The sequence below is a fragment of the Protopterus annectens genome, chromosome 1.part1 (assembly GCF_019279795.1).
Source record: "Protopterus annectens isolate FY-2018-M chromosome 1.part1, PAN1.0, whole genome shotgun sequence".
Classification (NCBI taxonomy): Eukaryota; Metazoa; Chordata; order Ceratodontiformes; family Protopteridae; genus Protopterus; species Protopterus annectens.
Window position 1 is genome coordinate 1,895,079,737 of NC_056726.1, and position 24,918 is coordinate 1,895,104,654.

General features: G+C 39.2%; 1 protein-coding gene across 1 annotated transcript in view; it reads right to left on the reverse strand.

Annotated features, from left to right (window-relative positions):
* Positions 1-24,918, reverse strand: part of PTPRU (protein tyrosine phosphatase receptor type U) — a 4,710,560-nt gene that overhangs the window by 3,288,792 nt on the left and 1,396,850 nt on the right. The window lies entirely within an intron of this gene.

The window sequence follows — 24,918 nt, forward strand, 5'->3', positions numbered from 1 at the left end:
AAAATGAACAAGTGGTCGATCTTTGGAAGGATTATTTTGCAAAACTGACACATAGGAAGTGTGGTGAGGAACTCTTTAAAGTTGTATCCTTTGCATTTTCTATACCTGTGTTGAATTCTACGTGTGAACGAACTTTCAGTGTGATGAATTCTTTCTGGACCAAAGAAAGAAATCATCTGGGACTTGGTGTTTTGCAAGCTGAGCTGCAGGTGTGGGAAAATTTGAGGTACAGTTGATCTCAGTTTCATGAATTCTTGATGGGAAGACACCCAAATTGTTGGCAGTTGCAAGATCTGATCAGAAATATACTTTTAAGCACACATAGTTCTTGTGAATCTACCAAAGCACGCAGAATGAACATTTGAATAATTAGCTTACAGTTGTATTACTGTTTTCAACTTTTTCTCTACATAGTATTCGTTGTACAATCATTACGAATACTAACATATCAAAGAGTGATAGTCTCTGAGTCAGACGGTACTTAGGCCAGACAATACGGTTTGGGTTTAACATTAAAATGGCATCTTCAGGAATTTGCCTTATGTGAGGTGGCAACCCTAATGTGCCTACATCTGGAAATGCTTCTTAAAGGTACATACACACACTCTGATCTACATCCTCCCTCTTTGAGAAATGATCCATATACGAAATAACAGTATTCAATGACATACAATTTACAGAAATCATCTTTTGACATGCAGTTATACAGAACTAATTATTTGACATGCAATCATACAAAATTAGACACATATAACACAACCATGTCCAGGTTGCTGTGTATTTTACACTAGGTCTGGAAATACGACCTGATCATGTAACATAAAGGGCAGAATTGGATCTAGCAATGGGGACTGTCTTATATGATTTTTCAAGTTTGAAGGACAACTGGAACATCATCAGGAATGGGAATGGATACTGCTACATGTTCTTCGGTATGAACACTGTCTGGGTTGCTCTGAAATCTAGAGTCTGTATCACAGGTACAATGCTGAGATATAATTTCTGATATAGGAAGAAGATGTCTGCAGTTTCTCCTGTATGCTATACCCTCAGATTCCACTAAGTAGGATTTCGGCTCAGTATATATACCTCTCACTTGACCAATTTAATCAAAGCCTTTCACCGTTTGTATCCTCACTGTCTTTCCTTCTTTTAACAGATGAAGAAATCTGCTCAATTTATCATAGCTGGACTTCTGAGAAGAATGCTTTTTAAAAAGTTGGGCTTTGATTGCTCTGTTATTTTTAGCATTAGACACCAAGAAACTAGAAGTGATAGGAGAGGTTATTCTTTTGCCTAGATAGAAGTCTCTGAGCAGGAGAGCCTAGATGATTGTCACAAGATATATTTCTGAGAGTAAATCCAAGAAGATATTGGTATTGTCACACTTTGACCTCTCCAGTAATTGCTTTGCACTCTGTACTGCATGTTCAGCAAGGCTGTTTGACTGAGAATATTCAGGACTGTTAGTAACATGGACAATGTCCCACTGTTTAGCAAATCTCTGAAACAATTGACTGGTAAACTGAGAACCACTGTCAGAAATAACTTTGTGTGGACTACCATAGACTGAGAAATGACATTTCATCTTAGTAATAACAACACTGGACATTAGGTTAGGTAGCAAATTGATTTCAAACCAGTTCGAATAAGAGTCTACCAACACTAAGTAATGTTGACTGCTCCGCTTAAATATGTCAGTTGTTACTGTTGACCAAGGTAGTTCAGGAATTTGGCTTAGCTGAAGTGGCTCTTTGCAAATGCAGCTTAGCACTGCTGCACACTGAACAAGAAGAAAGCATGTTATCAATGTGTTTTGCTAGAGAAGGCCAAAATACTAGTCCTCTCACCCTTCTTTTGGTAGAATCAGAACTTGGGTGGCCACGATGTAAAATCTGGATGCATTTGCATTGTAAAGAAGTATGAAATGCAACTTTTGGACCTTTGAAAATTATACCATCTTTCATCAGCATCTCATCTCTGTATGGAAAGTAAAGTTGTACTTCTGGCGGTACACTGGATTGCTTTGACGGCCATCCTACATTGAAGAAGTGGTTGAGCTTATGCAAAATAGGATCAGTCTTTGTATGATCTCTCAGCTCATCATGTCTCGTGATACAAAAATTTTGCACTTCCATTACATCAAAGTCAAAATTCTCTGCATCGAGCTGTTCCATAGTATTTCTGGGCACTATGGATAAGGTATCAGCCAGATTAGGAAGATTATGCTTTGTATAGACCATTTTGAAATTAACTTTTGCAATTTGAGCATCATTTATTGTAGTCTTGCTGGAGCTGAATGCATAGGCTTCTTTAAAATAGTGACTAGAGGTTGATGGTCCATTTCTATCTGAATTGCTCGGTCATAAATATAATTATGGAACTTCGAACATGCGAACACAATTGCTAAAAGTTCCTTCTCAGTTTGAGCATACTGCATCTCAGTTTGGGAAGGAGTTCTAGATGCATAGGCAATGGGTCTGCCTTCTTGAAGAATAACTGCACCAAGACTGGTCACTGAAGCATCACAGGAAGGAACTACTGGTTTGTGGGGATTCACTTTATAATATATCCTCAATACCCTCATACTCCTCAACCCCACCACCCCCCTTTCATTTCAAACCTGTTACAACCTCATTTATTCAAACCCTTTTGAATAAACTACCATGCTCTCCTTCTGCAGACCTACTGCCTTCTGAATATCTACAGATATCATCCAAGGCCATAGCCTATCCTATTTCTATATTAATAAATAGATTGATTACTGAAGGTTACATCCCCACTATATGGAAAGTCTCCCACATAATCCCCCTACATAATGGAGGACATTCCACAGAAATATCAAACTATCGCCCCATTGCCCTACTTTCTCCCCTAGCTAAAATTATGGAGAAGTGTATCCATAAGCAACCACTCCACCATCTAACTGGAAATAACTTACTTTCCAACTGTCAACATGGTTTCAGACCCTCACACAGCACTACCACTGCCCTCTTGTCTTTCACTGACTATATTAACAGGCACCGAAACCTGAACAACCTTTCTTCTGCTCTATTCATCGACTTGTCCAAAGCATTCGACATGGTAAACCACCAAATTCTCTTAAACATCCTAAAATCTCTCTCATTAGACCCACTTTCCATAAAATGGTTCCAATCCTACCTTGACAACCGACAACAAGCAGTACTTTGGCAAAACACTTTATCCACCCTTCTACCTGTTACCTTAGGAGTCCCTCAGGGATCCATACTTGGACCTCTTCTTTTCTCTATATTTATTAATGACCTTCATCTAGCTATCCCACAAGCCACATGTATACAATATGCTAATGACTCAACCCTATTATGTTCAGCTACATCATCCCATGACCTTCATGCTCTCACCCAAAAAGTATTCAACATAGTTGAACAACGGTTCTCTCAGCATTGCCTCCTCTTAAACCCTAAAAAAAACAAACTTCTCCTCTTTATGCCTACTCATAAGTCCTCCCCTCTCCAATTCTCAGTAACATCTACCAATGATACTATTATATCTCCTGACTCTACCACCAAACTACTCGGTGTCACCATTGACAATAATCTCAACTTTGACATCCACATCAATAATACCATAAAGACTGTTAATAAAAAAAACGGTACCCTCTACAGGATAAAACCCTTCCTTTCCCCCACTGCTAAAATTACAGTTGCCCACACACACTTGATCTCGACACTCCTTTATGCCTCTCCCATTTTTACTAATCTCTCCAAGAATAACCTCAACAAATTGGAAATGGCTTATAATAACATAGCATGATTTGCTACAGGCAACTCATTTAGAACCCATCATTGCATTAACCTAAAACAGCTAGGATGGTTAGAACTACAACACCTGATTAAATTTCACCAACTCACCCTTGCCCACAACATCCTTTATAAACCTTCTAATACTCCAAGTTTATCTACCCTAATCACCCCCTACACGAATCTGAAGTCCTTACGCTCATCTCAAAAACTACTAGTCCACACCACTAAACCTAATTTACAGAGCTGGGGATTCCCTTTTCTCTAATTCTGTATGTAAATCCTGGAATCGTCTCCCTTGTGACCTCTCCTCACTCACCTCATTATCTCTCTTTAAAAATAGACAAACTTTTCCTCAAAACTCACTGGCTCTGCCCCTGTTCAAAACCACACTAGTCATCTACCTCTACTAAGATATCTAACCTATCCAGTGCTTACTAGCCTCTGCTACGTTTTTCCAACTTATCATACGTTTCTTATCTACCCCTTTTCTTTTTTTTATATCCTCTTTTTACTTTCTCTTCTTAAGTAACTCCTTTGCTACATTCTTCTCACCTAACTTCCTTTGTTTAACTATGACCTAACCTGATATGTCTCCATACTTGAAATTTCACTTTTTTATGATTTGTTTCCTCAATAATATATTCTGTTACAAACTCTGTACTGTTAATTACTTAATACCATTGTTGATGAGTTTTATTTCCTTTTTAAAGTTGCTATCTTTATTAGTATATTGATATATATTTTTTTCTGTGTTGTTTGAACTTATACTATTGTATTTAAACCATGTCTTGGAGCTTATCTCCCCGGGCCTCTACTGAAAAAGGACATGTATCCAGCTAGACTAGCCCGGTCAACAAATGTAAAATAAAATAAATAAATATCGAATTTTAGTATCTAGAGACTATAAAGCCGAAAAATCTAAATACCGAAACCCCAACACCACACAAACACACATATACCTTCCTCCCTACTACAACAAACAAACAAAACACACACAAACAAAACAACACAAAGACACATATCTACCCTACATATAAGCAGGGGTGCTGTGCCCCCCACACCCCTGCTAGTTATATATACCAACTATGAGGTTGCACTAAAAATAACACAGACACAAAATCCAACACTACACAAACTACATTCCCCTCGCACAAACACACATCACATATATACCAACAACGCCATTCTCAACACTTACATACTCACACTCATATCTACATACCTTAACCTACACCTACAACTTCCCACCACACTAACATACATACAATAAAATCCCTACCCCAAACCATTAAAATATAAACACTTACCTCAATCTCCAGCTGTCCAGTAAAACAGCGCACCACCATAACAGCTAATTTGACATTCCCGGATTCGGTTATGTGGTCTTTTGCATAACTCGGCTTTCGCTATTATAGTCTCAAGATACTGAAATTTAACATTTCAGTATTTCGAGATTATAAAGTGAACTTGTTTGTGGCCATCATGGTATCTTAATGTAGATGAGTTACCAATTTGCTGTCTGAGGTTATCAAATGCTCTCTGGTGTTGTTCTAACCATGACCATGCAACATGTGTGCATATCAGTTCTCTTAAAGGTGTTGATAATTCACTAAAGTCAAGGATAAATTTGGCCCAATAGTTAATCATACTAATAAAATGCTGTAAGGCTTGGACATGGTCTAGAGCTGGCATCTCAAGAATGGCCGCTTGTTTAGAAGGATCTGGTCATAAGCCTGTACTGGTAAATAAATGACCTACATAAGTAACTTCAGGTAACATGAATTTACACTTCAGAGGACTGACCTTTAAGTTTACTTCACATGCTCTGTCTAGAACTTCCTGAGGTTTCTGTCATGCTCAGCTTCAACATTACCCCCAACCTGTATACATCATCAACTATTATTGCATACGGGTAGCCTGAGACTTTCCTGGAAAGCAAATGTTAAACAGATAATATGCAGATTATATTACTTTGATAGGAGTGGCAATTGCTATTTACTGATTCATAGGTAGGTAGGTACTAGGCTAGCAACCCTCATGGACCATTTTAAACCTAGGTAATCTCCCTTCACGAAAATCAAACCGTGTACCTCTTGTCTGTTAAGGTAAATACCTTAACCGCTATGCCAACACCCAACCCTTGGGTTTTCATATTTGGATGGCCAAAATATTAAAAGAAAAAAAAACATAGAAAATTGCACAGCTTTCATAAGTGCTGACAAATGCTGCTCTCTGATATGTGATAGAAAGAAGGGATAGCACCATGCTAACAACAGAAATATCTATTTGTTTTGTGATAATAAAAAATATACTACATTGCAGTTTATGATATGGGGAAGTGAAAAACAGAATTTATTTCCTGACCATATCTCTCAACTGTACAATTTTTTGCAGCATGTCTAGATTTTTGCCTCATATTTTTGGTCTGTTCCTCATAAAACTGTGTTTTTTGACAAAATGCTGGGATGCTCTAAAGATTAAAGTTACTAAATAATGCCGTGCATTTGAGTTTCAGACTTATCATCTTCAGAAAATGCATACTTACATAAATTCTGTTATTCTAGCAAGTTTCTAAGAGCAATATTTAAAAAGTGTCCCTATTTTTTGGCCTGTGTCCCCCCATTATGTCAGGCTTTGTCCAGCTTTCTTGCACTAAGAGGCTGAGAGTCATGTTCATGACTAAAAAAACAACATTGCTTAGACAAGCACTGTTCTATAAGTGATGCTGAAAATTAATGTGCATATATTATTTAGTTATTCCAATATTCTATAAAGTTGCACTTGGCTACACTGAAATATTAAATTATAGAGCAATATGCTGTGAAACTTGCAAATGAACAGTGAACAGTTATTTGAAATACTCCTCCCCTATTAGTTTTATTTATTTACTTACTCTTTGATGACTGAGGTAGTCCCACTTGACTAGTAGCCTCTTTTCAGGGGAGAACTCAGGTGGTCTTTATACTACTAGGGGAAATGTGGCCAGTGCGCCAGAGAACTTCTCTTATTCATTTCATTAGGTACCGTGGGATCTTTAACATCCACCTGAGTTACCACCAAATCAAGCAGATGGGGCCTCAGTTTATCATGTCATCCGATGGATGGCACACTTTGGAATGCAGCACTCCCCCTTACGTTGCACTACAGTACTGGCAATTAATCTACCTGGTGTAGAAATAGAATCCACAGCCTTCTGCACCAAAGGTGAGTGTGCTACCTGTTGCATCACTGACACTTCTAAAATTATGATTCTAATCAGACAAATTCAGTACCAATATCCCCATCAAAATAAACTGCTGTCTTAATTGTTTCATAAGTCCTGCACTGTTGCAGAAAGCTTATCTGAAATGAAAAAGCAAAAAGCATTATTACAATATCACACTTGCTTTTCTGTGACACACCATGTTTGTAATTCCCAGGGCTAGTGGTATGATCACCATTGCAGACTGGTGTCACAAGAACTATCGCCACTACTGTAGGACAAATCCGTTTGCTCTGCTCATGGTGAAGGAGTAGAGGAGTGGGTCCACCAATGCATGTTTAGTGCAATTAATTAAGCAATATATATGTTGTCAGGTCCCAGGGTGATGTACTCTTTGTTTTATAGAGTATCCTCAGTACAAGTTCTTTCATGATGATTAGGGGCTTCATTCCATCTGGTATAAGTGGGATGGAATAGCTATCTCTAGGATGATGTTAAATTTACTTGCCAGTGTGTTGGCAATGTCCATTATATCAAAGTAGGTGGCACCTTCACAAATAAGCTCTGTGCAATGTCCAGTGTTATTCCTTTTCTGACATAAAGAAGGATTTGTGGTTGTCTTTGGCTTCTGTGGCTAGTTTGAGTTCATGGAATGCCTTCATTTTTCTGATGTCCATTTTTAGTTTCTCATCTATAGCTGTTTAATGTTTGCATTAATTTGGGCATTTGTTCAGCTATGAAGGCTTAGGAGTTCTTCCTTTTTTATCTACTTCACTAATGCCTGAGGACCAGCACACTGGTATGCTTTTAAATCTCCCCATTTACTTGGATTGGATAGGGACTACCTATTTAATACATTTTTCCAGATGGAAGAAGAACTTATCTGTAGAACAATTTCATTAGCAACTTTATGGGTAATACTGTTAAACTCAAATTGAGAGACTTCATTATGAAACTGTAGGAGATGTGTACATTTAAAGTCTTTGAATTCAAGTTTCTGGTTTGACTTGACAAGTGAGGTAAACATCTTGCGGATGATACATTTACATGATATGACCAGGTCAATCATATTATACTCTCTAGTGGGAACACTGAAAATCTAATCCATATAGTTCTTGTTTAAAAAAATCTAAGAGCTTTTGTACATATCCTGTGCTGACTGCATATGTCTCCAGTTAATTAGTGGGTAGTTAAAATCACCTAGCATAACTGAGTTCCTACTTATGGGGAATTCAGTAAGAATATTTACGAATGTTGTGTGATTTTTTGGAGACATAGAGGACTCCTGTAACATGCAATGATTTAATAGCTGATCTTATTTAATGTGAAATGCATCTCAGTAATCCGTTCTTGGGGTCTGTAGGTACCTTTCACAAGGTAATGTGCTTTCTAACAAATATGGATACCTCACCACAATTTCCATCAGTTCTAAATGAGTGGTAAAGGCAACACCCAGGTATTGATGGAGGGCTCTCTGGGCACTTAAACCAAATTATAGAAGTTCACATTGAGAGATGTGTTTTAAATACAGGATAGCATCAAGGTTAGTTTGTTTTCTAGAAGTCTAGCATTAACCTCAGGTTATTGAGTCACCTTGATATGGTCCAGTGGTTGACTTGTTTTGTAGGTTAGACAGGGAGGCCTATCAGCTGGACTGCCAAAAAAGCACAAGGATAGCAAATACTTTCCGCAGTACAGTGAAGGTTTAGAATGACAGGTACAAACCCACCTCAGTGTAACAAATATGGCTGGCAAACATCTCATTTTTCATCCCATGCATAATGTGTCTAGCACGTGCTGTTTCCTGGTTACTCCTAAGTGTCCTGTCACAAATCAGAATTGCAATGTGTATTTAAACTGGCCTTGTACTTACTAGTCTACTGTGACTCGGATAAGGATTTTTTTTAAATGCCTCATTGTTTGATAAATTAGTGTAGCTATGTGCAGACTGTGATGTAGGTGACTGGTGACTGATGCTCATAAGTTTATTTTTGAGAGTGTGGCCTTGAATTTGCACAGGTATTTGTATCTCTCACAAATGGACAAGCACATAAACAATGATAAGTTAAGTAAACAATCTTTATCTCGGAGCATCAGGCAATTCTTACATTGCCTGAGTATACCAAGTGCTATAATACTAGCAAACAAAGGGTAGAATAGCAGCTGGAAATTCAAATTCAGACCATGGGTGCAAAGTGCATCAGGGAAGAATAAAATAATTTAACAGTGTTTTGGCTCTTGAGTTAATGTATTAGTTCAAAGAAAAACAGCAGACATAAATTTCAATAATAGAATAATGGCAATATTCTAGTCTGACTTGGCATAAGTTCAATTTGGTGAACATTAAGGGTTATATGAGAAAATAATAGTGTTTCAGCTCCTATTAAGGTACTGATTTGATTGCAGGCAAAGTAATGAATGCAAACAAAAATTAGGTTCAAGCAAGATCAAAGTATATAGTAAATAATTAAGTCTGATTAGCGATGAGATCGGCTCAGAAGTGGAACAATGGGAAACTGCTTTACTCAGCAATGTGCACAGTTTTAACTAGAAGATGGAGTTAACTAAGGTTCCTAAGAGAGAATTTTAAACCAAAAGTCCCTGAATACAGTGCTGCAAGATAAAGTGAGAAGCACCATCAGCCACTATAGTACTGCAGAGATATGTTTTCTGCTCAGTAAAGCAATTCTGTAATAAACATCCAAAAACAGATTTACAATATCACACACACTGTTTGGTAAATAGGCAGTTTTTCACAAATGGAGCTTCCTTCCAAGAATCTGTAGTTCATCTTTAAGGTCATGCACAGTGTTTTTCATTAACAGAAAGTTATGTCTTACCTTAACTTGGCATCTTCATTCCCCCTCATGGTAGGGTCTCGGATCCGAACCTCTGATCCGGCTTGGCCACATCTTCCAGAATCGGACCTGACTTTCAAGCTCATCCCTCTATCCATAATGCACTACACCCACCGAAGAACCTCAGATTGAGTTTACTGAACCATAATCCAATCAAGAGAAAACAGGACACAGAAGAAGAAAGGCAACTGAGGCTCAGACATAGGACCTGAGTGTCCTGTCATCTCCCATAGATCCTCTAGAAGAAAAGAAAAGGGAATGGTTGTGTGGGAAAAGTGAGGAGGAATGAAGATGGACAACACAGATGCCAACTTATGGTAAGACATAACTTTCTAATCTGCTGTTGTCCTCTTTATTCCTCCTCATGGTAGGGTCAGAGTCCCCAGCTACATGATTCCTGTGTGGCCCTTATGGAAGGATGTGCCAGAGCACCATCAAACCAAAGGAAGCACTGCTCCTAGAAACAATAAAGGTGGCTCTTCTCTAGAACTATCAAATTACAGACTCATATCTATACTATCTCCTCTTTCAAAATTTTGGAAAAATGCATCCACATACAACTAATAGACCACCTATTAACCAAAAATGTACTATCCAACTCACAACATGGATTTTTCCCCTACCACAGCACCACAACACCCCTAGTAAATTTCACCAGTGCTATTAATCAATTTAAAAACTGTCTACTTGTATCCTGTATTTTTCTAGATATATCAAAGGCATTTGACACAGTATCCCACAAAATTCTCCTACATGAGCTCTCATCCCTTGAAATATCCAATGTAACACTTTCCTGATTCCACAACTATCTTTCAGATGGCCAACAAGCTGTCAACTGGCAAAACAATCTTTCCACCCTACTACATGCAGCAGTAGGAGTCGCACAAGGATCAGTACTAGGCCCACTTGTTTTCTCTATCTTCACTAACAAACTTCACACCACAACCAGCCAAGCCACCATCTTACAATATGCAGATGACTCCACTGTCATCTGTTCTGCACCCTCAATGCCATAACTTCAGGAAATCACCAAAATATCCTTTTCTGCCACTTGAAATTACCTATATAACTATCAACTCATTCTAAACCCTAACAAAACTAAATGCTCTTTCTTAACAATCAGCATAAATCCCACAACCTCTGTCAACACTCTATTACCTCATCTAACAACACACCCATAGAACCAATCTCTGAAACCAAGCTCCTAGGTGTCATCATTGATAACAATCTGAGATTCGACAAACACATATCACTTGCTATAAAAAAAGCCCACATAAAACTATGTTCCCTACACAGAATCAAGAACTATTTTACCAACATAACACATCTAGACAGGCTATCACCAGGACCTACTTATTATCCACTCTAATGTGTGCCTCATCAATCAATATTCACTAACATCAAAAAAGAAAATTAAACAAACTAGAAACATGCCATTATAAAACAGCCACATTTCCAGCTAACCTATCTGTAAGAACCCATCACTGCGTTGTTCTCAGACAACTGAAATGGCTTGAACTACCCAACATCTTACCCTTCAACCAACTGACAATAATTTGCACTATCATATATAAACCTGACATATGTCTAGCCCTGCAAACCTTAGTGAAAACCCACACCAATAACAAGAGCCCTGAGATCCTATAATACATTACAAGTAAAAGTCACAAACCCCGACAACAGCTTTGGGGACTCTCTATATTCCAGTTGTATATATAAAATGTGGAACTCTATCAAACAGAATATTCAGAACACTAGTAACCCCACCTAGTTCAAAAACCTGCTCAAGTCCCATCTAAATCAAAGGTGGTCATGCTCCTGCTCAACCCAGGCTGAACAATATTTCTTTGTCTGTACCCACCACACAATCTATTCACAGCCTTTGACTATTATGGTTAGTTTCTTTCACTAGCACATTTTTTTCTCCAAAGCCTGTACCTTAACTCCTTCCTTGATTCATCTGTTAAATAAAATTTTATATGCTCATTAAAATGCCAAGGCAGTTCATACTCCATATCTTAACAAACAAATCACCATATACTGCTTACAAACAACTTATGTACCATAGTAACTGTAACACGTGTATATATTTGAAAATGTATTTTTTATTTCTTTACTCTTTTCTTTTTAACATGTAATCATTTCTCATAATTTGTACATATGTGTGAATTGTAAGCTGTAAAGTTTGACAATTCTTATCTCAAAATTTCTACTTTTTTTGTGCTGATTGTTATTGTAACTGTAAAGTTTCTGAATGTGGAACTTTTCTCCCCAGGCTTCCTCTGAAAATGGGCTACCTAGTCCAGTCAGACCCATCCTGTAAACAAGTGTCCAATAAATAAATAATTATAAATATCAAATTTGTAGTGCACAACAAAGGTGTGATTGTTTGACCAGGTAGCTGCTGCAAAAATATCATTAATGGAAATTCTAGAAGAGAAGGCAGAAGAAGTAGCCATAGATCTAGTTGAGGCAGTTCCAAGACCTTTTGTTAATAAATTAAAGTGATGCAGTCAGTGATCCATTTAGCCAAAGTGATTTTAGATAATACTCGACCTAGCTTCTTCATTGAGAAAGCTATAAACAATTGTTCTGACTTATTATAGTGTTTTGTTCTATGCAGGTAAAAATGTAGTTGTCTATGAACATCATGTAGATTAAGTGTGTACTCTTCTGATAAAATTTGGAAAAAATACTGGCAAATGAATGGATTGGTTAATATTGTTTTCCATGGCTACTTTATGCATAAAGGATTGATTGGTATGTAAAGAGACCTTGTTCTTGTGCAAAATTATATACGGAGGCTTGGAAGATAATGCTTGCAATTCAGAGATTCTCTATGCTGAAGTAAAGGCTACTAGAAAAATTGTCTTCAGTGACAGAAACATTAAGTCACAAGTAGCTGCTGTCTCTAAAGGTTGTTGAGTTAGACCTTGTAATACAACAGTGAGGTTCCATGGAGGGGATGGATCTTAACTGGGCAGCTTTAGCAAGAAAATGCCCATCATAAAGGCTTTGCATAATCTAAAAGTAGACAAAGATTGAGATTGGCTACTCTCATGAAAGTTGAACATTGCTGCTAGCTGATGTAGGAAAAACTTGCCTCTTCTCAGAACAAGCTACCAGGAATCAGCAAAATGTCTAAAACAGGTGCAGAGAAAGGGTGAATATTTTTACTTGCAGCCCATACAACATATCTTTCCCACTTACTGTTGTAGACCTTCTTGGTGAATACTTTTTAAGAGGCTAAAATGATGTTGCAGACCGGAGAAGCAAGCCTGGACTGTATTACTATTGTCAGAATTGGAGAAACCATGTTGTCTGCTTGAGGACCTGAAGACTGGGATGTTGCAAATTTGATGGGTGAGAGAGGAGGTCCTGTCTTGGCTGCAGTATCCATGCAGGATATGTTAGGTGAGACCAAAGGAAGAGGAACCAAATCTGTTGAGGCCAGAAGGGGGCAATGAGGATGACTGAACTCTTCAACCTGCTTGCCTTTTATAGACATTTTGGGATAAGAGGAAAAGGGTCTACATTATATAGACGAAAATTCAAAATGCTGAACACTCACATGAGCGTAAATGCAAAAAATTGAAATCGCTATTGCAGGGGACTGTGCCTCCCACACACCCATGCTAAATATATATTCCAACTCTGAGATCACACTACAGTGAGGAAAGGGCAAATATTCTGATCCTCACTGTACTGCGATCCAAAAAAATAAACATCGAGTTCCTGCATTTACGCTCATGTGAGCGTTCAACATTTTGACTTTCCGTTGATCTAAAGTAGATCCGAGGAAGAGGGGGATAAACATACAGTTGACCCGGGAGCCAATTGTGCACCAGAGTATACCTCGGGTAATCCCCTGGAGGGGGAACAGAGTGAAGAACTTGCTGCACTTGTTGTTGAGGGGAGAGGCAAAAAGGTTGCAGCAAGTTTGACCCCAGCGTTTGAAGATCATGTTCACCACTGACAGCTTGAGTGACCACTTGTGTGGAATCAGGATCGATCTGCTGAGTCTGTCCACTAGCTCATTGGTTTCCCCATAATGTGCATTGCAACTAGAAAGCGGTCTGAAGAGATCGTCCATTTCCACACCCTCATGGCCTCCCTGGACAATGGATAAGAATGGGTTCCTCCTTGTTGATGAAACTGAGAGACAGATCAGAGAAAGAGTTCTGATGAACAGACATGTTGTCAATTTAAATAGCAATAGTCACCAGAGGGAGAGTGTCCTAAAAAGCTTGCAACATTAGGAGAATTGCTCTTAACATTAGGAGAACTGCTCTTATCTGGAATATATTGATGTGCATCCTGGTTTCTAAGGGGGACTACGTGTCTTGGACCATCCTTCCCATGTAATGCCCTCCACCCCAAGTGGGAAGCATCTGTGGTCACTGTGGTTATGGGGGGTGTAAAGGGTCTACCTAGAAAAGGGCTGTCTGATTGAATCCACCAGCAAATATGACATTTGCAAGTCGGTGTCAGTTTAATGGGAACAGACAAAGAATGATAGAAAATGAACCACTATACTACTAACATCTTTTGAAGGATCTGCATAAAAAATCTTGCCAGGGGTACTAACAAGATCACTGCTGACATGGACCCCAGGGCTTGTAAGATTAGATGTGCCAGGGGTGGGGGACTGGTGAGATAACAGTTCCTGAACTTGATTCCTCAGTGTCATTATGTGGTGTAGACGGAGAGAAGCTATTTTGTCCATCATGTTCAACTGCATTCCTATGAACTCTAGGTTTTGTACAGAAGTCAGACTGGACTTGTCTAAATTTATGGTGATTCTCAGGGAATGTGATATTTGGATCAAATAGTCTCTGGCTTGGAGAAGTTGATGTCTCAAGGGGACAGTGAGGAGCCAATCATCTTAAGTATGGAAACACCTGGAATCTTTTAACGCTCATGTGAGCTGCTATGACTGCCGTACACTTGGTAAACACCCAGGGAGCTATGGTAAGCCCAAAGGGCAGTGCTCTGAACTGGAAATGATCATCTTTCAGCCAAACGTGCAGGTATCTCTTGTATCACCTGTATATTTGATGTGATAATATGCATCCTTGAGATCTATTGAGCACATCCAATCAACCTTGCACAACAGTGGCAGAATGGACTGGACCATAACCATCCGTAACCTCAAATTCTTTACATACAGATTCAGTTTGCTTAGATCCAATATAGGTCTTACGTCTCCTGTCTTTTTCAGCACCAAAAAGAAATGGGAATAGATTCTGAATTCTCTTTGTCCGGTCAGGACCTCTTGGCTAACTAACTGTTTTTTGCAGCAGTAATTGAACATCTTGTGCTGCCTGTTTCCTCTGACTGGGTGGCACTTCAGGGAGTTTCTTACTGGTGTCTGGGACAGTTAGTGAAAAGGAAATGTAGTATCCTCTGGATATTATGCTTAGCAACAAGGGATTTTGTGTCAAGTAAGTCCAGGTTTCTGAGTCCAAAGCAAGTCGATCCCTCATTGCCTCTAGAGGAACAGTTTGGCAGAACTTTAGGAGTGCTGATAAGGCTTGTCAGAAAATGCTTTTAAATCCCTGATTTTGTGGAACCCCTCTGCCTCTGGGGCGATGTCTCCCATTATACGCTCCTCCTCTGCCTCTGGAAGAGGGATCCCCATCTGGGTCCTGGAAAGACCCTTGTGATTTACAGAACCACATTTTCTTACTCCCATGCTAGTTCCTTGAAAAGAACCTCTGTGGCATATTATCTCTAACAGATGGCTAAAACAGTGATGAGCCAATAAAAGTGGCATTAACAAATGACATCTTAAAGGGTTCCATGAAGTCACATAGTCTCATCCAAGTGTATCTGCTCAGGGATAGACCTGAACCAGCAGCTCAAGAAGAACCTTCCTCCGTATAGGAGATTAGCCTCATTGAGGAATTGGTAATAGACAGATTGGTCATCTTGGGAAAAAGTTTCTTAAAGTCCTCTGTAGGCATTGACTCAGAGAGAGAATCTGAAAACTCCTTGATCAGATCTCTCTGAAACCTAGTAAAGTGAGCCAGATAGTTCAATGACCTCAGAGCAAGGTGGCTGAGGTGTAAACATGCTTTCCTAATCTGTCCAGCAATCTAGACACCTTGTTAGGTGGATGGACATTGGCAGATTCGGCTTCCAGCTCTTTGGATGCTGCCACCATGATGGCATCAACTATGCGACCCTTGCTCCAGTGTTTTCTGTTGGCTGGTGGGACCAGAAATCTTAAGGATTGGCTCAATAGTATCCAATTCCTTACAAGCCCATCAGGATACCAGATCAACAAGATCATCGCTGGGGAGGAGGTCAACCAGGACATTGATGGGCCTGACCTGAAACCCTCCAAGAACACTGATATCTTAGAAGGAGGAGGTTGGAAAGACCACCCACCTTTCTGCTTCAGGATCTTTAGAATGTCTCCGAAGGAGATGTCATCAGGTAGGGATTGAGAGGATACTTCTCCTTCATCAGTGTCTTTGGTTAATGACTCCAAGGGGAGTCGATGTGCCTCCTTTTGCATGTCTTCATCTGGGGGATTTCCTATCTGGGATACTTGGAAATAGTATTGGAAGAAGGGGATCCTTCCTGAGTTGGAAGATCTTGGAGACTGCTCAGGGCAGGAGACTCAAGACAGAATGAGTGGGATCAAGACCATGACCCAACGGGAGTACAGGAGTAGGCTGCAGGACATGAAGGGACAGTTCCCCACTAAGGGAGCATACCTTTTCCACTACTTGGAAACCGAATGGCCTGGAGAAGTCCCACCCGCTCCACTCAGAGTCAAAGCAATGAATGGAAAATGGTCAGAACTCACTCCAGATCCTTGGCCTCCAGAGGGAATTGGAACTGGACTGTCAAGGGCTGAAGTGCCTAGGTGAAGAGCCAGATGGAGCTGACCCCATTACCCCGGCCCCGAACTTTCAGTTCCGAGATCTGCTCTGCTCTGAGAAAGCAGGAATATCACTGATCAGAGGCACCATTGGAGTCAAGGAAGGTGTGTCCTAAGCCCTGCAACTCTGAAACTGAGAGACAGATCAGAGAAAGAGTTTTGATGGTATGGGACAGGAAGCTCATGGATCCAATATGGGATGGAGCCGACATTACCCCAATCTGAATCTGGGTCTTAAGAAATTTTTTCATTATTCTGTTCATGTCTGCTTAGACCAGCTTCTAGAGGACCTAGAGAAAACCAAATAGGGGGGTCTGGAATGTCTAGGCTTAGGTGACATGGACTGTTCTGGCTGACTTGGGGACCTGTTTCAAGCCCTCGGATCCATGGTCCTGGGATCCAATGCCAGAGCTGAATAGACAGGAGGGATATAGTGATGAACTCAGATCTAAGGAGGCCTGTGGATCAAGTGAGGCAGATGACTTCTTCAGATGCAAGGAAGTTGGATCCAAAGACTTCAGAGACTTAATAATCTTAGGCTCCAAGGGGTCTCACAGGGAGGCAGCAAGAGACTTCTTCTTGACTCCTTGGAGGAGGAAGATAAAGCCATGGAGGTGGACTGAGCCTCAGAAGCTGAGGAAAGAAGGAAGTAGGCCCCTCAAGGGCAACTTATTGCACCTATCCGTCAGTGCACATGGGTTAAATGAAGAACATATATCACAAGAGGCTTTAAGATACTTGACGCCCAAACAGTACACACACTCCTTTTGGGCATCTTGGTTGGGGATCTTGTGCCCACAAGAAGTACATCTAGTGAAGCCAAGAGAAAGCTTGTCTGAAATAACAGAAACAAACAACAATGACCAAAGTGTGCCAAAAAGAGAAAGCCAAAAAAACTGCTGCAAAACATAACAGCAATCATATGGATACAGCACACACACATACATACACACAAGCACACGCACACACACACACACACACGCACACAGACCAACTTTGTTTTTGTAAGGAAGGAATATAAGGCTGAGTATACAGGAAAAGTGGGACACACACACACACACACACACACACACACACACACACACACACACACACACACGTGTGTGCACCAACTGTAAACCACTAAGAGAGAAGAAGGACACAAAAGAGAGGGAAGAAACTCTATAAAGGCCAAACTTTATCACTTCAAACTACAGAACTATTAACTAAGACACACCCTAACTAGCAAAAACAAGGGAGGAATACACTAGCTAGTAACAAAAAATGTATGAAAGGATATGACCGCTCAAGAGACTGGATCTTCCATCTGTCTTCTCACTTGGCAAACTGAGATGCTTGGGTAGGTGTAGTGTGTTTTGGGTAGAGGGAGGAGCTCAAGAGTCAGATCAAAGTCTGGAAGGTGTGGCCAAGCCGAATCAGAGGTTCAGATTGGAAACCCTACCATCAGGAAGAATGAAGAGGAGATCAGATCTTCCTTTATAATACAGACTAGCATTCATTTTAACCTCCAAGTATTTTGTTAAATATTTAGAGCAATGTGGTCACCCCACTTAAGTTAAAGGAATAGAAAACATATTTTATGGAGAAATGCTTCTCATCTTGATGTTTTAGTATTTTTAGATTATAGTGACTGCAAGGCAATTAAGTGTGAAGACCATGTGTGCAGCTTGCTTCATACCACTCACAAGATGTAATCCTCCAACCAACACCACTTCCAAGAAGAAAAAACATATAAAAAAACAGATGAACTTCCAGGTACCCATCCAACAGTCAAGGGTAATCTTGAAGGAAGCACTAGTGTCATTCTGCTTAATAAGCAGGGACATTTTATTTCAGAAATGGGACAGTCATTGAGTAATGAATCTATCCTTCCATATCTGTCTTTATAGGGTATCTAGGTCAAAACGGGTTAGGAGGGTGGCCTAATGGTTAAGGTGTTTGACTTACAAACCCAAGGTGCAGGGTTTGAGTCTCACAAGGGATAATTTGCTAGGCTTAAAATGGCTCGCAAGGGCAGTTAGCCTAGTACTAACCTATGTAGTTTATTTACATGTTGGTGGAGGTTCAAATCCTTGGTTTGTTGTTTGTGCAGCCATTCATCCTGTGAAGGTATAAGAGATTCATTAGGGTAAGGACTCTGATGGTACGAAATCCCAAATACAGATCTTCAACCATGAGTTTATAAGAGGCAGAATATAAGAATATAAGAACAGAGCTTCAAATCTGTCTTTGTAGGGTATCTAGATCAAAACTTCGGGGAGGGAGGCTATCAAGTTTCATGATATGTATGGCTAAGTACTCAATAATTAGTCTAATTTGGACACTGTACAAAGGAACAATGCCACCCCAAGATAAGATACCTTTGGAAACCAGTTGTGCTACATATAAGGATTTCAGAACTACAGCTATAACGTGCTCTTCAAAGGTGAGGGAATTATAGATCTAGGTGCTAAGACCCCTGACTACAGTTTCCATGTGGAGTGGGGTATCAGTTATTTTGAATGCTGGAAATGAGGGGTGTTTCCAAAATGTGATGATACTCTATATATTTGCATTTAGTTTGATCAGTTTCTCTGTACATCAGTGGTTTGTAAGGTCTGGGTCTTACAGAATCACTTGTGTATCAATGTGGGAACAGCCTTGCATTTATTTGTGAATTTGGGAATTGTGAATTCACCTTCTTAATATTAATTCAAGGAGTATCACTAACAAAGTTCATGGTCTATATGCCACCCTCTCCTTCTATTCCCGTGACATCATAATAGTAATAGAAACTTGGCTAAAACCTAACATTAACAGCAATGAAATCACAGCACCAGACTATAGCATACTACCTAAAGACAGACTAACTAAGAATGGTGGAGGTGTAGCAATCCTATTTAAAAAATCACCTATCACTTGATCTCATAGACATGAAACTCCCTGTTTTTGAAAACACAGAAATAATATTTGCGAGGCTAAAAATCAACCCCAATAAAAGTATGAATATCCTTGGTGGATACATTCCACCAGGAAATAATATCCCCACACGAGAAAGTATATTACACTGAGCATCTAACTCTCTCACCAAGGAGCCAATCTTGGTAAGCGATTTCAACATTAACTGGCTAATATGCTCCTCATCTAATCCATCATCACATATTAACCGACACAGGTTTACCTAACTAATCTCGTCTCTTACTAAGACTGATAAAGCCTCTGGTCAACAATCAATGGACTGGACCTTAGTCAATAATCTAACCCTTATGTCCCACTCAGGATGTCTCCCTGATGACCTAAGTGACCACTAACCAACCTTTCGCATTCATTCTAAAACCCATCAAATCCACCAGACCACCTACCATCAAAGAGAGAAAAGGAATTTCAATGCCAATAACTTAATTTCCTTCCTCAAAAGCTCCAACTGGGAAACTCTCAGACAGCTATCTCTAGATGAAGCAGTTAAGTCCTTCATCTCCACCTTCTTAGACATCCTCAATCATCATGCACCACCAAGAACCATCAGAGTTAAATCAAACTATGCTCCCTGGCTTAGTAAAGAATGTAGATCAATTCCTGTGACCCAGGATAAGGCCTGGATACAATTTCATAAAAACAGATCTCACTTAACTAGACAAATATACCTTGAATTACGTAACAGAGCCAAAAATTAGTGAAAAAGGATAAAGCCAATTACTACCATAATATTCAAATAAAACACCAAAACTATCCATAAAAATTCTGGGCTGCAGTTAATACCATAGTACACCCAGGGGAAATCAGCTACACCCACTCCTTCAACACCCAATAACACAGACAATGTAGCAACCTTGTTTAATACCTACTGTACAGAATCAATCCAAGCCCTTGCTAACTCTCAGCCCTATAACAATGACCCTACTCCTGCCACAAACCAAACTACCTCCCATACCCAGTCTTCCACCAACCTGTTTTCATTCCATCCAGTGTCTGTAAACACAATCAAAAAACTCAAACCAACTACCCTAGCAGCTGATAACCTCCCTGCAGAATTCCTTCAGATTGCAGCAGAAGGTTTAGCATACCCAATATCCATTCTCAAAAATAGATCAATCACTGAAAACCTAGTCCCCACTATTTGGAAAATTTCTCAAATAATACCCCTAGACAAAGGAGGTAACTCCACTGAGTTAAATAACTATCACCCCATTGCTATCTTATCCCCACTGTCTAAAATTCTTGAGACATTCATACCCAACTCCCAAATTCAAAGAGAAAACTTGCTTACAAATACACAGCATCGCTTTTGCCACTCTCATAGCACTACTACAACCCTGACGTCCTTTACCAACACACTTAACCATTATAGGAATAATGATATGTATCTGCTGTTTTCCTACACCTATCCAAGGCCTTCAACAGGGTTAACCACCCAAAATTGATCAACATTCTCTCCTCCCTAAACCTCTGTACCACATCCATCTCCTGGTTCCAAAATTACCTAACAGGATGTTAACAAGCCGCCCATTGGCAGCAAAAACTATCTCCCTTTCTTCCAGTCGGCATAGGAGTGCCCCAAGGTTTCATCCTGGAGCCCCTACTTTTCTCTGTCTTTACCAATCAACTCCATACCTCCACACCTCATGCCATGATAGTCCAATATGCTGAAGATTCAGCCCTCATATGCTCAGCCTCCTCTCTTCAAATTCTACACAAACACACCCATGAATCTTTCCTATTGTCTGAAAATTGGCTCACAAAATCCCACCTTATCCTTAATCCAAATAAAACAAAACTTCTCCTCTTTCATCCAGGGAAAAAAACCCTGCTTTCAAGTCAATACCCCCCACACCTTTGAGAATCCTATCCAAAAACAAAACCATCATTGCCCCCTCAACCCACACAAAACTGCTAGGAGTTGAAATACACAACAACCTGAAATTCAATATACATATTGCCCAGACCATTAAAAAAGTCCATAAGAAACTCAGTCTCTTGTATAGGAATAATGAATTCCTAACCAAGAATACTAAATCCACTATTGCTCAAACTCATCTCCTATCTACTCTCTTATATACTTCCCCAGTACTAACCAATCTCCATAAAACAGACCTTGCCAAACTTGAATCTTGCTACAATAAGATAGCCAAATTTGTAACTGGTGCTTCATATAGAGTCCATCACTGCATATCACTCAGAGAACTAAACTGGCTTGAACTTCCACAATTACTGCACTTTAATCAACTTACCTTCGCTCACAAAATCCTCCATCAGCCTGATAAAACTCCAGCTCTTCAAAACCTCCTATAGCCATGCAACTCCTCTAGACATCTCTACTCATCCAACAAATCCCTCCTACAGGTCTCCAAAGCAAACAGTGCAAACAGTAAATCATTATTCTCACACTACATTTCCAAATTACGGAATAAACTCCCAAGCCCTCTTATTTCCAACAGCTCTATCCCACAATTCAGAAAGGTACTCAAACCACCTCTTACAAACTCCTGGCTCTGCCCCTGTAACCCTACATGATAGCCCAATCTCCTTTCCTCACTTGCTAATAACCACTTTCAAATGTCTTCCCCAGGCTTTGAAACTGGAACTGGCTACTGTATTATACTCAAGCTATGTTATCACTCCTGCATAATGATTTATGTGTTTTGTTTATCTCCAACTGTATTTTCACACTCCCTCTCCATCTCCCCTGTCAGGTTATATCACTGATCAATACATGACAAATTAATTAAAAAAACAGATATTTTCCAAAATACGAAATGTTTTTGCATGACATATTGGCTGCATATATACTACTAATTCCTCATTATACTTTGTCACTCTCTTTGTATAGCATTGTATTCCCTGGTATTATTTTGTACTATTTGCTATTGTATTACTTGCTGTTCCTCTGTATAACTTTTTGTATTTGTCATGCATTTATTATTATTATATTTTTTGTATTTTTGTCATTTACTATTGTACATTGTTCTATGACTTATTAAGTAAATGTGGTGCTTTTCTCCCCGGACCTCTGCTGAAAAAGGACCTGTGTCCAGTCGGACTTACGCGGTAAACAAATGTAAAATAAATAAATACATTAAAAAATAAAAATAAAAAATAAAATAGGTCCAAGTTTTTTGATAATGAGGTCTGAAATGTATATTCCAAAAAACAGGGGCCCCACTGTTTATACTTTCTGATACAATTTGCCACCTTAATTGTGTGAATTCTATCCATCTTACTACATACACATTTACTAATCCTTCTTTTAACTTAGTGTTCTAGGTCTTGGCAAGGTCCACGTGTAATCTGTGGACAAATTAGCCATTGTCCATGGCCAGAGTAGCCTTCTCAAAGTTTACCAAACAAATAAATATGGTCTATCCTTCACAGAACTCATGAGTTTTGGGTCAAGTTGCATTTATTTATTTTATTTTATTTTATTTATATTACATTTGTCCGACTGGGCTAGTAGCCCATTTTCAGTGGAGACCCGGGGAGAAAAGCTCCATACAGTACATTAGGTTAATGCGAAAAACATAGATTTGAAAAGCATTATAAATATTACACATAATTATACACAGATTTTAAAGCATCATAAGTTTTACACATAACTGTATGATATTGACAAATGGCTAACAATTTTAGTACATTAAAGGCATGGTTTTAAGAAGTAGATTCCAGGGAAAAATACATACTTATAAGCTCATTTGTTGTTAGCAGAAATAGAAAGTCAGATAAGAGTATAGGTAGGCTGTAGAGAGTAGGTAGGCTGTATCCATAGATCACTGGACAATAGAAAGAGAGTGGTATGGTGGGGGCATGGCCAAAATTATCCATAGGTAGTGCAGGAGTACAACCTCTTGTTATGTAGGTCCTCCTTTAGAAGTAGTTTGAATTTGGCAGTTGATGTAGTGTTGTTTATCTGTTGGGGTATGGAGTTCCAGGATTTTGTTATTTGGTTTGGTATGAGAGTTTTAATATCATAATTTAAGAAGTCAGATACGATGTGCTTCATTCCTTGCAAATTAGGCTATATAGTCTGATGAGTTGGTAATTCATGGAGTATTCAGTAGGTCCCACTATATTTATTATTTTATTTTACATTTGTTAACCTAATTCATGGGGTATTCAGTAGGTCCCACTATATTTATTATTTTATATTTGTTAACGGGGAAAGTCCGATTTGGAACAAGCCATTTTTCAGTAGAGGCCCACAGACAAATGCTCCAGACGCATTTCTTAGTAATGTGGGTTGAAACCAGAGCAAACCCACACAAATGCAGGGAGGACATGCAGACTCTGCATAGAAGGCACCCCAGCCAGGAATCGAACTGGAGAACCTCTTGCTGTGAGGCAACAAAGCTACTGCTGCACCACTGTGACATCTGACAGGGGAACCACAACAGCTCTTGAACAAACTTCAGAGACATACCATGTGGCTAGGCTTAAATTAAATAAGTGCAGGAGAGGTTCAACAGGGGCATCTCTGGTACTATTAAATAGGCATCCAGGCAAATAATCTGGGCCCATATTATTGGTGTTTTTAATTTTAAAGAATACAACCAGGGCATGTTCCATGGTGATCTTACGGGGTAACTGGAACTCAGAGATTTGTGGAATTTCAGTGATACTTTCTAAAATGATTCTGTGCAGACAAGTTACACCCACTTAATTTTTAACACCAAAAAAGGCAGGCTCCTCATCTAAATAAAAGGAAGGAGGTATCTCACATATAGTAAAGAAATTATTTTTTTCTTAAAAGTCACATGCACATAAGGAACAAAAGATCACTGATTAACAGGCATGGAAGAGCTAAACAAACAGTCACAGTTTGAGAAGGTGACAAACTAACAGGTATATTCATATTAGGTTCTTCAGAACAAGGGAAAAGGAAAAAAAAAACAAAAGCTCACTTTCTGCAGACTCTTAGCTTATGCATTCCATTACAAAATTCCAAAACTTTCGTAACAGTTTTCTGGGTTCCAAAGTACAAGTTCACGGTGCTTTCAATGTTTAAGGAAAATTGCAATGCAAGAAATTAAAAAAAAAGCACATGCATAACTTTAAAATTAAAACCAAATGAAAGTATACTATCATATCATAAAGAAAAGTATTTCATAATGAAAAATCAGCAAGTCTTAATCATTTCATTGCAGGTCTAGTACTGTTACATTGTATGAGGAGTTAGACTTGCACACATTTCTGTTTCTTTTCCAACTGTTG